We start from the raw sequence: 14,475 nt of genomic DNA, 5'->3' as shown, positions 1-14,475 counted from the left end.
AAATTTAACTTGTTGTGCCTGCGTGGTGTTCGCAGGACACGTTGCCGTATACACAGCAGGGGAGCAGCAGGCATTACTGAACCCCACTAACACATTAGCGAGGTGTTTGGCTCTGTGCGGACAGCACTTCTGGATGGCAACTAGCGGTGTTGGAGCCCAGGGACAGGAGGAGGAGGAGGAGGTGGAGGAGATAGGAGGGATTGCCACACACACAGCTGGGGAACAGCTGACGTTACTGAACCCCAATAACAGAGGAGGGACTGTTGGGACTGTGCGGACAGCACTTCTGGATGGCAACTAGCGGTGTTGGAGCCCAGGGACAGGAGGAGGAGGAGGAGGTGGTGGAGGAGATAGGAGGGATTGCCACACACACAGCTGGGGAACAGCTGACGTTACTGAATCCCAATAACAGAGGAGGGACTGTTGGGACTGTGCGGACAGCACTTCTGGACGGCAACTAGCGGTGTTGGAGCCCAGGGACAGGAGGAGGAGGTGGAGGAGATAGGAGGGATTGCCACACACACAGCTGGGGAACAGCTGACGTTACTGAACCCCAATAACAGAGGAGGGACTGTTGGGACTGTGCGGACAGCACTTCTGGACGGCAACTAGCGGTGTTGGAGCCCAGGGACAGGAGGAGGAGGAGGAGGTGGTGGAGGAGATAGGAAGGATTGCCACACACACAGCTGGGGAACAGCTGACGTTACTGAACCCCAATAACAGAGGAGCGACTGTTGGGACTGTGCGGACAGCACTTCTGGACGGCAACTAGCGGTGTTGGAGCCCAGGGACAGGAGGAGGAGGAGGAGGTGGTGGAGGAGATAGGAGGGATTGCCACACACACAGCTGGGGAACAGCTGACGTTACTGAACCCCAATAACAGAGGAGCGACTGTTGGGACTGTGCGGACAGCACTTCTGGACGGCAACTAGCGGTGTTGGAGCCCAGGGACAGGAGGAGGAGGAGGAGGTGGTGGAGGAGATAGGAGGGATTGCCACACACACAGCTGGGACAGGGACAGGAGGAAAAGCAAAGGAACACAATGTAGGCCGAAGCCTGATTGGAGAAAGTCGAAAGGGAACCTTTAACCCCCCCAAGGCGTTTGTAGCTGAAAGAGCCAGCTTGTGCAGCACAAAAGATGCAAATGGAAAAGGTGGCTCTTTTCATTATGCTCCTTGCAAACACAGAACTAAAAACTTATAAAATGTGTCCCCTGAAACCGTGAGACTGTCCCGGAGGTGGGACTTTCCTTCGTAATATGACGCAGCACAGCCGTCATTCTTACCCCCCCGGCGCCGTGCCACGGCTCCTCAGCGTTGTTTGATTCCGTCCCGGAGCCTGCGCTGTTATGTTATCCCTTGGCCAGGCACACTTAGCGCTGCCCATCTTCTGACATCATTTGGTGTCAGGCTGGCTGCGCCTGTGCAGCCGCGCTGGCCGAGAGCCCGCCTCGCAGTGTCGTCTAATGTAATCCCACCGCAGGCCTGGGATCCATGGCCATGCGCAGTGCATATCCTCGCCTCTCACTCCCCTCCCTACGGCTTCTTAAGACTGTGCGGTGTCACGGCCGTGGCATGCTATTAGGGACCAGCTGACACCGCACAGTCTGAAGAAGCCGTAGGGAGATGAGTGAGAGGTGGAGGTTCAGATATGCACTGCGCATGTCCATGGATCTCAGGCCCCCAGTGGGATTAAATCAGAAGACACTGCGAGGCGGGCTCTCGGCCAGCGCGGCCGCACAGGCGCAGCCATCCTGACACCAAATGATGTGAGAAGACGGGCAGCGCTAAGTGTGCCCGGGCCAAGGGATAACATAACAGCGCAGGCTCCGGGACGGAATCAAACAACGCTGAGGAGCCGGGGCACGGCGCCAAGGGGGTAGGAATGACGGCTGTGCTGCGTCATATTACGAAGGAAAGTCCCACCTCCGGGACGGTTTTACGGTATCAGTGGACACATTTTATAAGTGTTAAGTTCTGCGTGTGCAAGGAGCTAAACAAAAATAGCTACCTTTTCCTTGTGCAGCATTACTGCTGCACAAGGTGGCTCTTTCAGTAACAAATGCCTTGGGGGGGGGGCAGGTTCCCTTTCATTTCAGTTGTTGTGTCAGCGTGGCGGTCGCAGGACACATTGCCGGCTACACAGCTGGGGATCAGCTGACGTTACTGAAACCCAATAACACTGGGTCTTATATTTTGACTGTGCAGACGGCACTTCTGAGCCTCAACTGGCGGTGTTGGAGCCCAGGAATTTAAGTTCAGGTGGTAGAAAGATGAACACAACAGGAGACCTGGATAACGTAGACAGTGACCTAATTATTTAATCAGGAAGAGGAGTGGCAAATTCCTGCGAGATCCAGGCCTTGTTCATTTTCAGGAAAGTAAGCCGGTCAACGTTAATCGGAGGATAGTCGCATGCGACGGTCAGTTAGTACACCACCTGCAGCACTAAAGACACGTTCCGATAATACACTAGCCGCAGGGCAAGCCAGCACCTCCAATGCATACTGGCTTAGCTCTGGCCATGTATCCAGCTTTGAGACCCAAAACTTGAAAGGGGAAGAGCCGTCTGGGAGTACAGCAAGAGGGCAAGACATGTAGTCTGTCACCATCTGACGGAACCGTTGCCTCCTGCTGACTGGAGCCGTCTGTGATGGTGTAGACTTTTGTGCCACAGTTCGGCCATACTGGTCTTGCCTTGGGCAGAGGCACTGCTTCTGCTCCCTCTTTGTGCAGAGCCTCCACCACTGCCTGGACGCACTGAGCTGCTTTGTAATGCACTAGCAGCACTTCTCTCACTTGGAATGGAGAAGATGATGGAATTCACCAGTGTGTCTTGGTACTCCCGCATTTTTCGCTCCCGGTTCAACGGTGTGATGAGGCTTTCTACGTTGTCCCGGTAGCGAGGATTGAGGAGGGTGAACACCCAATAATCAGACATGTTGAGAATGTGGGCGATGCGGCGGTCGTTTCTCAGGCACTGCAGCATGTAATCCACCATGTGCTGCAGACTGCCAACTGCCCAAGAAACGCTGTCCCCTGCTGGAGGCGTGATCTCTGCCCGCTCGTCATCACCCCACCCTCGCTGTACACACTGAGTACTGGACAATTGTGTAACTCCCTCCTCTGGACGGATGTCTTCCTCCTCCATTGACTCCTCCTCATCCTCCTCACAAACTGTCCCCTGCCTACGCGTTTGTGAGGAACCACGTGGCGCTGACTGTCCAGAAGATGATGGAAATGGTGAATCCTCATCCTCCACCTCTTCCACAACATCATCCCTTAGCGCTTGCAGTGATTTTTCAAGCAGGCAGATAAGGGGGACAGTCATGCTGACTAGTGCATCATCTGCACTCGCCATCCGCGTGGAATAATCGAAGGGACGCAAAACCTGGCAGACGTCCTTCATAGTGGCCCACTCTGTGGTTGTGAAGTCTGAACGGCGCGGAGTGCGACTTCTTTGCGCCTGATGTAGCTGGTACTCCATTACAGCTTGCTGCTGCTCACACAACGGCTCCAACATATGTAACGTGGAATTCCACCTGGTAGGTAGGTCACATATGATGCGATGTTCCGGCAGGCGGTGTCGGCGCTGCAGAGCCGTAATGCGCGCTTTTGCCGTGCTGGAACGCCGCAAGTGAGCACACTCTAGGCGGACCTTGTGCAGCAGTGCATCAAGATCCGGATAGTCCCTCAAAAAACTCTGCATGACCAAATTGAGCACATGTGCCAGACATGGGATGTGAGTGAGGTTGCCGAGGCCCAGAGCTGCCACCAGATTTCGGCGATTATCACACACTACCATGCCTGGCTGGAGATTTGCTGGCACAAACCACACATCGCTTTCCTGCTTGATGGCATTCCAGAGCTCCTGCGCTGTGTGGCTTCGATTCCCCAAAGAAATTAATTTCAAGATGGCCTGTTGACGTTTGGCCATGGCTGTGCTCATGTCAGTCGTAACAGGTAAACGTTCATCACGGGTCCATGTGGAGGTGGACTGTGACGGCTCCTGCAGCGATGATTCTGAGGAACTGGTGTAAGAGGAGGAGTCAATGCGTACAGAATGGATTCCTGCAATCCTTGGAGTGGGCAGGACACGTCCTGCGCCACTTGCACGGTCTGTACCCGGCTCAACGACATTAACCCAATGGGCAGTGAGGGAAAGGTATCGCCCCTGTCCATGTTGACTGGTCCACGCATCGGTGGTGAGGTGGACCTTGCTACTGACGGCATTCAGTAGCGCGTGTTTTATGTGTCCCTCCACATGCTTGTGCAGGGCAGGGATGGCTTGCCTGCTGAAGTAAAAGCGGCTGGGCACATTGTACTGTGGGACTGCCAATGACATCAAGTCACGGAAGCTGTCAGTCTCCACCAGCCTGAATGACAGCATTTCCAGTGACAGAAGTTTGGCAATGCCTGCAGTCAGAGCCTGTGCTCGTGGGTGGTTTGACGAGAAAGGCCGCCTTTTCTCCCATGCCTGTACTACCGATGGCTGTAGACTGGGCTGGGAGTGTGTGGATGACTGGGAAAGTGGTGCTGCGGGTGGAATTACAGCGGGTCTCTGGACAACAAGGCCAGAGGTTCTTCCACAGCGATCCTGGGAGGAAGCCGAACCAGCTGCGTGTGAGCTGGAGGAAGAGGCAACACGAGCTGAAGAGGTGGTAGCTGCCGCTGTTGGTTGGCCTAGCTCTTCAGTGTGTTTTTCTAACTCCGCCGCGTGCCTGGTGCGCTCATGTTTCCACATGTTGGAGGTATTGAGGTTGCTGACATTTCGACCTCTTTTGACTTTGTGATGACACACCTTGCATTTGACATAGCAAATGTCATCTGCAACTGTGTCAAAAAAGGACCAGGCACTGCAAGTCTTGGGAGCGCCCTTTTTGGCTTTTGGAAGAGACATGCTCCTAACGGGTGCCAAAGCGGAGGCTGCAGGATCCGCAGTCTTCCCCCTCCCTCTCCCTCTTTGGGCCGTATGGGGAATCTCTTCCTCAGAGCTGCTCCCACCACCTTCCTGTCCCTCACGCCAAGATGGGTCAAGGACCTCATCATCTACACTACCCTCTGCCCCCAACTGCTCCTCCTGGGTAGTCTCAGCAGCAGAGCACGCACCAGTAAGTGGCACCTGAGTGTCATCATCAGCTGATGCGGCCTGCGATGTGGTGACCGGAGCCACTGTCCCACCCGCCTCTTCAGACTCAGAGAGAAAAAGCTGTTGGGCATCACTGCACCCTGCCTCTTCTTCCATTTCTCCAATGCTGCTTGGCTGGCCCCCTGTTTCCAAGCCAAGAGATTCAGAGAACAGAAGTAGAGACGGCTCCTGTCCTGGGCTCTCTGTCTGCCTGGGCAATTTGGCAGGTGGTGAAGAGACAGATGGCTGCTCTCCAGTGCTCTGTGTCTGAGAGGATGTGGCACTAATTGAAGTTGATGCATTAGCTGCCATCCATCCGACAACGGCTTCAATTTGTTCTTCACGCAGCAGCGGTGTACGGCGCTCTGCGACAAAGCTGCGCATGAATGACTGTTCCCTGGTGAAAGTGGGTGCTGATGAGTCACCGGTGCCCGCAGCAGGCACAGAATCCCCACGTCCCCTCCCTGCTCCGCGCCCACGTGCCTTACTCACTGCCTTCTTCATCTTGGTTGACTGATAAAGATAAGCAGAAAAGTACTAACGGCTTTGTGTGCTTATTCCTGAACAACTCCTAACAGGTATAAGAGACACTAATTTTCTAAAGTGTGGACTAGACTTTAATATGAGCTAATGTGGCCTACACAAATGTAAAGTGGTGTCACTGGTGTGTTTGGTGAACTTTATTATTTATTTATTTTTTGGGGGCTGAACTGACAACAGAGAGAGCTGCAGTCACACGGAGACCGTGCAGACAGCCGTAAACGGCGCTGCAAGGCCCAAAAACCCTCCTCTACGTTATCCTATGTAGTGTTTTTCCACAAGTTAGCTGGAGACGGGTGGAAAGACACTAATAGGAATTTTTTGAAAAAATGTGCAGCAGCCTGCACTACTTAAAAGAAAAGGAAAATTGATTTTGCGGTATGACGCAGTGAAGAACCCTGAGCTGGAGACAACCAGGCTATGGCTGCTCACAGACTACAGGGCGAGCTGCAGTCACACGGAGACCGTGCAGACAGCCGTAAACGGCGCTGCAAGGCCCAAAAACCCTCCTCTACGTTATCCTATGTAGTGTTTTTCCACAAATTAGCTGGAGACGGGTGGAAAGACACTAATAGGAATTTTTTGAAAAAATGTGCAGCAGCCTGCACTACTTAAAAGAAAAGGAAAATTGATTTTATGGTATGACGCAGTGAAGAACCCTGAGCTGGAGACAACCAGGCTATGGCTGCTCACAAACTACAGGGCGAGCTGCAGTCACACGGAGACCGTGCAGACAGCCGTAAACGGCGCTGCAAGGCCCAAAAACCCTCCTCTACGTTATCCTATGTAGTGTTTTTCCACAAATTAGCTGGAGACGGGTGGAAAGACACTAATAGGATTTTTTTGAAAAAATTAGCAGCAGACTACACTACTTGGAAAAAAAAAAAAAAAAAGAACAGTATGAGGCAATGAACCACCCTCCCTGAACTGAATACAACCAGCTATGGATGGCCTATGTGGCTGCACTCAGACTAGAGAGTGGGCTGCACTCACACACACACAGACCTTGCAGATCGCTGTGAAAACAGCGCTACAAGGCAAAAGCAAGGTGATTAGTAGGTGAACACAGCGGTTGCTAAATTAGCCTTGGAAAAGCACAAAGAAGCAAATCGCTATCTCTAAACTGGCCCTCAGTCAGCAAACAGCGTCCTGTCACTAACTGAATTCACAGTAGAGTGAGCGGAAAATGGCGCCAGCGACTTTTAAACTGCATCATGACATCATTTCAGCAGCCAATCACAGCCTTGCCAGTAGTTTCAGGCCCTCCATGCCTGAAATAGGATGTGCCCACACTTGGAATCAGTCTCACTGGCTGATTTCGTACAAATTTGTGCAGTTTGAATCCTGGGAACTTCCGATTCCGGTATCCGATACGTGGCAAGTATCGGATCTCGGTATCGGAATTCCGATACCGCTAAGTATCGGCCGATACCCGATACTTGCGGTATCGGAATGCTCAACACTACTTCTAGCATCTATGGATGACTGCATGACTCTTCTTAACATTTTTACCTGGCTTTGCACATTGGACAGAGCTTTTATGAGTAAAAGAGTAACACAACCACACTTTTGTCACAATATTTCAATGAGGCACTACAGTTGGTGCCTTCAAAGATGACCTTGCTTTTGACTTTTGGCAGGATTTGCACTTAGGCTGCTTTCACACAGCAGTTTTTTGCCGTCAGGCACAAATCGTCGAATTTTGAAAAAAACGGATCCAGCAAAAGGTGCCGCAGGATCCGTTTTTTTTCTCATAGATTTTTTATTATCGCTGGATTGAGATGGATGGCCTCAGGTTTCATCCGTTTCAAATGTTTCACTTCTCATCAGAAAAAACGGAAAGTGACGGATCCAGCGAAAAACGGATGAAACGTGAGGAGAAATTATGTAATCCAGCGACGGATTCCTTTTTTATTAAACAAATCATGCATTTTCCATTCTGGGGTCCTCTCTCTCTCTCATCCCCAGATTCTGGTAGCTAGAAGGAATATAGAGCGCAAATAGGGTCTTATCCGAGATAAAGGGAATATTCGTGAGAGATAGTATAAATTCACTTACCTATTATGGTTGTGTAAGACACAACCACTGCACTTAGCATTTGCGGCTGCTGCAAGCCCCGATGTGATGATCCTTTGCTGGGTGAAGAGAATGGGGCATCAGACTGAGCTGCTCGCCTGTCAGGATAATGTACCAGAGAAGTCCAAGTAGATGTAATAGAGAATAGACTTTATTTCTATGCATTTCATGGTGATCACACCACTTCCTCAGAACAGTCTATACACATACACATACAGGGTCTTGTATTTATAGCAAAAGAAGGCACATGGAGACACCTTCTTTAAAAAAAAAACACCACACCCAGTGGGCAGGGAATCGGACTTTAACACATATTCAAACACATATGTACATCATAAAATACACAAAACAATCATAAAATATAATTGAGTATAGCACCTAAAACCATTGCTCATACATGTAAAAATCTAAATACAAAAACACATTAAAAAGAGTAGTTAAGCAAATGAATAACTTTTGCAAGCTGGGGGAGTGCTAGATCCTACGGAGTTAAAACATTTATTCTTTGTCAGGACCCTGCTACTGATGTTTTGAACCATTAAGCCGTGGGTGGATTTGATTGGATTGTTTTTTCTGGTGGTAGTTTCACAAGAGTCTATGAAATCAAAAAGATAACAGTGGAGAACAGAAAAAAAAATCCCTGAGATTTCTTTTTTTTTTTTCTCCCCTCCTCCCCTTCCTTCCCTATTTTTTTTCTCTCCCCTCCCTTTTCTTTTCTTGTTCCTTTCGCTTTTCTTCCTTTCTCTAAAAAAATAAATAAAAACAGACGTTATAACGTGCAGAGGAATAATAAGCTTCTACAGGGGAACAGAGCAGAATCCATAGAAATATCCAAATCAATTGAACAAATCAGTTGTTTCGTTGAGTCCATGGGGATTTATAGTGTTCAGCTTGTGAATCCAGAAGATCTCTTTTCTGTTGAGAGTCTGGACTTGATTAGGATTATCAAGGGGGACATGGTCAATAGGGATCACCCTGAAGGAGATCCTTTTGTTGTGATGTATTGCCTCATGCTTGGAAAGGCCATGCTGTAAATTCCTTCTTTTATATTATACCTGTGTGAGTTTATTCTTTTATGCAGCTGTTGCATTGTCCTGCCCACATATAATTTCTTACATTCGCTTATAATGACATAGATGACAAAACTGGATTGGCAAGTCAAATGGTATTTGATTTGAAACTCATCTGAATTTCCACTGTCTGATGAAAAAGTTTTTGCATCATGAATGATGCTGGAACAGCATAGGCATCTCGGGATGCCACATCTATAGGAGCCTTGCCTGGGCTTTTTTGTAGAGGGATTGAGATCCTCTTTTTTCTTTAGCTGGCTGGGGGCTAACATGTTTTTCAATGTTGGGGCCCTTCGAAATGCTATCAGGGGATTGCTGGGAAGAAGCTTCCCCAATATGGGATCATTAAGAAGTATGCCCCAATGTTTTTTCAGAACCAGACAAATTCTCTTGTTCTGGGCTGAAAAAGTAGTAATGAAATTGAAGCTGAACTTAGTATCAGATGCTGATTTTTTTGTTTTTATATTATTAGAGATTAAGTCTATTTGTTCTATTTTTTTGCTTTCAGAGAAGGCTCTATGGATCAATTTTTTTGGGTAGCTTCTCTCAAGAAATCTATGTGATAGATTTCATTAACCAATCAAAAGTTTTATGTCCATACTGCAGTTCCTCTTGATTCTTTTGTATTGGTTGAGTGGAATATTTCTCAACCATTTGGTGTAGTGTCCACTTTGATAGTGTACATAACTGTTCGCATCCACAGGTTTGAAGTACTGTAGTTTCTTGTATGAATTTTTATATTGTCATGAAAAAAAGTGATGTCAAGGAAGCCAACTGTGTACTACGGGGGTGAAACCCAAACCCCAGGTGTTATCTTCAATGCTCCTGAGGAATGACCCCACATCATCGTTTGAATTATCATAAATAAAGAATAAATCATCTATGAAACGTTTGTAAATGATGATGTTGGGTGCATGTGTACTGCTGCATATGAAGATGGACTCGAAGATGGCCATAAACAAATTTGCATAAGTTGGTGCCACCTTCGAGCCATTGCGGTCCCCAGTATCTATTCTCTATTACATCTACTTGGACTTCTCTGGTACATTATCCTGACAGGCGAGCAGCGCAGTCTGATGCCCCATTCTCTTCACCCATCAAAGGATCTCCCCAGATTCTAAAATAGCTGGCAGATCCACAAACTTGGATCCGTCGAAAAAACAGATCCATCGCATCAGTTTTTCACAATTTCCGACGGATCCATTTTTTTCAAAATTTGCTGGATTGTGCCTGACGACAAAAAACTGATATGTGAAAGCAGCCTTACTGCATAGCCTGCATGAGTCTAGGAGTACCACTACATTACAATTTGAACAGACTGTGTATTAGGCCCTCCTTTATGCCTAAAACAGGGTGTCCCTAATTTTTGGGTGTCACACTGACATTTCCAATTTTTTAAATAAAAAAATAAATTTTGGTTTTCTTAAGTTATTTTTTAACTTTTTTAATGTTTTCTTATATACAAGTCATTATACAGGAAAACATGTTTCTTAACATTTTTTACTGTAAACTCCAATTTCTCTTCGATTTTAATAGATTTATTGTCAGTCCTTAATGTGTAGTAAAAGTGTGACACCATTGTTCTCAGCAGCAATCTGGGAGTCAGAGATGATTCCAGGGGTCTTCTCCATGCTGTTCCCCTACTATTTAACACTTTTTTCATCCATTTCAACATTTTCACTGCCCCCACCTCCTTTTAGGGTCTGCCGGAAAAATGCTTGGATTTCCTGTTGATTCCCATTATTACTCGAAACAAGCATCCAAGCTTTAGAAATTGCTCGGTTCATGTAATGAGCATCCAAGCATTTTAGTACTTACTCGTCTCTCGCTAGTACTCAATGTTCTAAATTATTTTAAATTACATTAAACAGTCCATTGAAAGCGCAGTTAGAAACTTACCAGTCAATCTACCGTTGTATAGCATTTTGTGATACCTTTTTGTGAACACTTAGAACATATGGATAGGAATCTTATAATTGCTTCTTTTTCAGTTTTGCTTAACATGCTGCCTAAGTAACACCTGTGCAATTTCAAATCATTACAAACTACTGAGTGTCTAATTGCCACATCATTAGTTCTAAAATACCTTTACGTCTATGACCACTTTTCTGACAAAATGAAGGTTTCTTTAAGTGAGTCATAATGTGTCTGTGACAGCCGCAATGTTTGAAAATGCAATAGAAAATTTACTTTTAATTTGGCTTATGAAGTTTATTGTGAGAGCTGAAAACATTGCACCTGCATGCTGTAGCATATTCTATCCATTGTGAAAGACACAAAGCATTTGCTTCTGAAGCCTTTATTTTTAATCATATGTTTAACTCATATATACAGGTGCTTCTCACAAAATTAGAACATCATCAAAAAGTTAATTTATTTCAGTTCTTCAATGCAAAAAGTGAAACTCATATTATATAGAGTCATTACAAAGTGATCTATTACAAGAGTGATCTATTTCAAGTGTTTATTTCTGTTAATGTTGATGATTATGGCTTACAGCCAATGAAAACCCAAAAGTCATTATCTCAGTAAATTAGAATACTTTGCAACACCAGCTTGAAAAATGATTTTAAAACCAAAATGTTGGCCTACTAAAATGTATGTTCAGTAAATGCACTCAATACTTGGTCGAGCTCCTTTTGCATCAATTACTGCATCAATGCAGCGTGGAATGGAGGCGATCAGCTTGTGGCACTGCTGAGGTGCTATGGAAGCACAGGTTATGGAAGCACAGGGTGCTTTGATAGCAGCCTTCAGCTCATCTGCATTGATGGGTCTGGTGTCTCTCATCTTCCTCTTGACAATACCCCATACATTCTCTATGGGGTTAAGGTCAGTTGAGTTTGCTGGCCAATCAAGCACAGTGAAACTGTTGTTTCTAAACTAGGTATTGGCACTTTGGCAACTTGTGGACAGGTGCCAAGTCCTGCTGGAGAATTACATTTCCATCTCCAAATAGCTTGTCGGCATAGGGTAGCATGAAGTGCTCTAAAATTCCCTTGTAGATGGCTGTGCTGACTTTGGTCTTGATAAAACACAGTTTTCCTACACTAGCAGATGACATGGCTCCCCAAACCATCACAGATTGTGGAAACTCCAAACTAGACCTCAAGCAGTTTGGATTGTGTGCCTCTCCACTCTTCCTCCAGACTCTGGGACCTTAATTTCCAAATGAAATGCAAAATTTACTTTCATCTGAAAACAACACCTTGGACCATTGAGCAACAGTCTAGATCTTTTTCTCCTTGGCCCAGGTAAGACGCTTTTGGCGTTGTCTATTGGTCATGAGTGGCTAGACACAAGGAATGCGACACTTCTAGCCCATATCCTGGATACATCTGTGTGTAGTGGCTCTTGAAGCATTGATTCCAGCAGCAGTCTAATCCTTGTGAATCTCCCCCAACATTTTTGAATGGCATTTCTTAACAATCCCTTCAAGGCTACAGTTTTCCCTGTTGCTTGGGAACCTTTTTCTACCATATTTTTTCCTTCCTCTCAACTTTCCATTAATATGCTTGGATCCAGCACTTTGTGAACAGCCAGCTTCTTTTAATGCCCTTTTGTAGATTATCCTCCTCATGGAGTGTGTCAATGACTGCCTCATGGACATCTGTAAAGTCAGCAGTCTTCCTCATGTTGTGGAGCCTACTGAAACAAACTAAAAGACCTTTTAAAATGCTTAGGAAGCCTTTGCAGGTGTTTTTTGTTAATTATTCTAAATTACTGAGATAATGACTTTTGAGATTTCATTGGCCTTAAGCCAAAATCATCAACATTACCAGAAATAAACACTTGAAATAGATCACTCTGTTTGTAATGACTCTATATAATATATGAATTTAACTTTTTGTACTGAAGAACTGAAGTAAATTAACTTTTTGATGATATTCTAATTTAGTGAGAAGCACCTGTATAAAGACATTTGCCTTTTGGAACACGTAAGATAACACATAGCAAGTATACAAACTCTGTCATATTGTCAATTTTACATAGATCTAATTAATGAATATGGGGCTGATTCATTAAGTTGTTTATGTAAGAATTTTGGCGTCAAGCACCTTAATAAGTCACAATATTTTTACACAATTAGGAAGCTGCACAAACATTATGGCTTTTGTATTTTCAAGCTAGTCGCAACTACCTTTGCCAATATAAGTAGAACAAGGGCAGGAGGGTAAGGAAGAGTTGGGTTGTTGCAGTCTCATCAGTAAGGGCACAAATTGAATGGGCTGCACATCAATATGGTTATACAATGAAGAGCAAAAGGGTAACGATGTTTTGAACTTTTGACTTTCAGGCTCCATATCTCACCATCCACTGCTGCTTCGAATGTGAGACTACCATCATTTTATAGACAATCATATTAGCTATTTCATACTTAAAATTGAATTATACCTATTTAGCATATGATTAGCTATGCAGATTCTTGTCATGTCACTGCATTATTACAGTTTTGCTCCTGGTGCTGAAAATATACTTTTCTTTTTGAATATTACAAATTACAACCTTTCAATGTATCTCACTCTTTGGGCACTGATCTTGGTGGAACAATAATGGGAACAATTTGTAAGCTTGTTGGCTACACTACTGAGAGGCACAGGTCTTGGTGGTTACTGAATACGATATTCAGGCTCTTTCACTCTATCAGTAAGCTCTTTCTTTGGCTGGCTATACTCAGTCACAAACCAAACCTGACTACCATTTAACCACACGATGAACTAAACATTCATAGTGCCACATTTTTAGTAACTAAACAGATGACTTATAACTAGTGTTGAGCGATACCGTCCGATACTTGAAAGTATCGGTATCGGAAAGTATCGGCCAATACCGGCAAAGTATCGGATCCAATCCGATACCGATACCCGATACCAATACAAGTCAATGGGACTCATGTATCGGACGGTATCCCTGATAGTTCCCAGGGTCTGAAGGAGAGGAAACTCTCCTTCAGGCCCTGGGAACCATATTAATGTGTAAAAGAAAGAATTAAAATAAAAAATATTGCTATACTCACCTCTCCGACGCAGCCTGCACCTTACCGAGGGAAGCGGCAGCGTTCTTTGTTTAAAATTCGCGCTTTTCTTTCCTTTACGTGAAGTCCCGGCTTGTGATTGGTCACGTGCCGCCCATGTGGCCGGGACGCAACCAATCACAGCAAGCCGTGACGTAATTTCAGGTCCTTCAGGATTTTAAAATTACGTTCCGGCGTTGTGATTGGTTGCGTCGCAGTCACATGGGCGACGCAACCAATCACAGCAAGCCGTGACGTAATTTCAGGTCCTTCAGGATTTTAAAATTACGTCCCGGCTTTGTGATTGGTTGCGTCGCGGTCAACCAATCACAAGCCGGGAGGCTGGACACGCGCGCATTTTAAAATGCGCGCTTGTCCAACCTCCCGTGACGTCCCGGCTTGTGATTGGTTGCTTCGCGGTCAACCAATCACAAGCCGGGAGGCTGGACACGCGCGCATTTTAAAATGCGCGCTTGTCCAACCTCCCGTGACGTCCCGGCTTGTGATTGGTTGCTTCGCGGTCAACCAATCACAAGCCGGGAGGCTGGACACGCGCGCATTTTAAAATGCGCGCTTGTCCAGCCTCCTGGCTTGTGATTGATTGATCGCGACGCAACCAATCACAAGCCGGGACGTCACGGGAGGCTG

Source organism: Ranitomeya variabilis, chromosome 7, assembly GCF_051348905.1.
Source record: "Ranitomeya variabilis isolate aRanVar5 chromosome 7, aRanVar5.hap1, whole genome shotgun sequence".
Classification (NCBI taxonomy): domain Eukaryota; kingdom Metazoa; phylum Chordata; class Amphibia; order Anura; family Dendrobatidae; genus Ranitomeya; species Ranitomeya variabilis.
Note: the sequence above shows the minus strand (reverse complement) of the source record.